This window comes from Lithobates pipiens, unplaced genomic scaffold, assembly GCF_037356315.1.
Source record: "Lithobates pipiens isolate NorthernLeopardFrog02 unplaced genomic scaffold, aLitPip1_a1.2 Scaffold_27, whole genome shotgun sequence".
Taxonomy (NCBI): Eukaryota; Metazoa; Chordata; class Amphibia; order Anura; family Ranidae; genus Lithobates; species Lithobates pipiens.
The window spans coordinates 190,369,966-190,372,330 of record NW_027507788.1 but is presented as its reverse complement, the minus strand read 5'-3'; positions in this window follow the sequence as shown (position 1 = coordinate 190,372,330).

The window sequence follows — 2,365 nt, the reverse complement described above, 5'->3', positions numbered from 1 at the left end:
TCTATAACCAGCCCCAAGTACTATAATCTCCAATGGTTTTAAAGGAGGATTTTTCCTAGGTTGAGTATCCAACCCAGAGATTCCAGGTAGTTTACAGCTGTGATCAGACTCTGGTTTAGACTTGAGACTGAATGATCTATTAAGTAGATCTAAATAGGCTAGGACTGTTATGCCTTGAGCCCTTAATCTGGCTCAAGGAGGTGCCAGAATCTTTGAGAACACCTGTGGTGCTGTGGCTACACTTAATGGCAGGGCCCCAACTAAAAATGATTTTTTTTTATTTCAAAGCACAGAAATTTCTGGCAAGCGGGAAATATTGGCACGTGGAGATATGCAACTGATATCGATTTAAGCCAAAAACTCCCCTCCTTGCAGGATGGACACAACCGATCGGATTGACTCCATGCGAAAGGATTGCAGGTTTAAGTGCCGATTCAGATCTTTGAGATCTAGAATGGATCTTGTGCCCTGTTCCACTAAGGGAACCTCCGATATCACCAACTGGAATAGATGATCCAGAACCAGAAAGACTTCTCGGGATCCTTGGGAACATTTGACCTTAGAAAAAATGAGATGAAAACTCTCGGAACTCTAGTTGTAACCTAGCAAAAATTGCAGAAGCCACCCATCTTGACATTGTTCCTGCCAGATCTTCAAAAAATTGCAGGAGCCTTTCCCCCACCCAAGCAAGCAGAGCACCCCTTCAAGAGGCTATAGGATTCTGCTTTGTTGGCTGCCTCAAGATCTCTTCTGACCCTGGTGCTGCCCTTGGGATCTTTCCCTTGAACCTGACGGTGAGGCCATCGAGACTGCCTAGAGGCTGATGCCCCTGGCACAGTAGAGGCTGCATATATATATATATATATATATATATATATATATATATATATATATATATATCCTCTTTACTGGTAAATAACTTTTCCCATTAGAGATCCTTTGGATGTATTTATCCAGATCTCCAATAGCCATTCACCATGAAAGGAAACTGGCTAAGAGCTTTTACACAGTGCTTTGGCTAACCAATTTTCCAGTCACAGAACTTTGTGAGAATGCACCAGTCCAAGCATAAGCCGTGAGGCTTGAATGATAGAATCTTTCATAGCATCTACTGTGAAACAGTGTGTCCAATACCCCAGCCCATTACTGAGTCGGCTGATCAGGCAGAATTTTAAGTATCTCCACAAACTGTTCCTTAATGGACTGGGATACACCAATGCAGCAAGAACCAGCTGCCCTACTGAACTTGCTAAAGACATATCGCTTTAAGAAAGATGTTCCAACTTTTTATCTGTTGGATCCTTTCACATCGGCGCATTATCCACCGGACATGTGAGATTGTTTACTGAGGCAATTGCAGCATCAATTGGCAAGACTGACAGCCGCTGCACTGCTAAACTAGCCTGCCCTGCATCTGGCAGACTGTTTCCAAAGCAGCAAGTCCCCTGCATTGTACCACACAGAGATCCTTTAAGGCAGCATCCCGGAAGTGAGTCATGTCCCTGCCGGTGCCATCTTGCCACATCACCAGAAGTCCCACACCATTTTGGTACACCCAACATGGGGAAGACATGAGGAATGCCTCTCCACACTGCTAGATGCTGGACCTGGAAGGGAGTTTCCACTGCTAAACCACCAGGGAGGAAAGTAATGCAATACATATCGGGGCCCCATCTTCATCTAAAGATAGACACCCCAGACATGGCCACAGCCAGTCCTGGATATCACCACGGGGGGGGGGGTCCATCAACCAGTTACGATATAGATATAAAAGCTCCTGGAGGGTCTGGAATCAAAACTGAGGGCGAGATGGAGGGGCCTTTTAAATTGTGTCTGATTTGTGTTTACTTTAGAAGGCGGAGCCAATCCCTCAAGTAGCTGTCCTGGAAGATGAGGGGGAAAGATCAGTTTATGTCATACCCATGTGTCTTTAATCCCTAGATTAGGATTTGTGACTTTGGCTTGAAACTTAACATTTTCCCTAAGGAAAGTATTTAAAGGGCATTGGATTTTCTGGTCCCTTTAAGAATTCAGTGTAATGTTTATATACCCTGAATTTCACAGTGGAGGCAAGACAAAGTGGAAGACATTCATGCATACATGACTACCTGTGTAAGCTTCAAATACAGCGGCCGTGCTTACACAAGCTCTTCACTCCTGGTAGTTAGCATAGCTGTAGGGAGAATAATGCACTGCTGGGAAGGGTGGTGCCAAGTGAACCAATTTGTTATTTGCAGCTTAATTAAACTGCATATCAGTAAAGTCAATCCTTCATGTAGTGATAGAATGTTTAGAAATCACTTTGAGCTGGACTGTAGATTCTGGAAGGTAAAAAAAAAAAAAAAAAAAAAACACCACACAATCG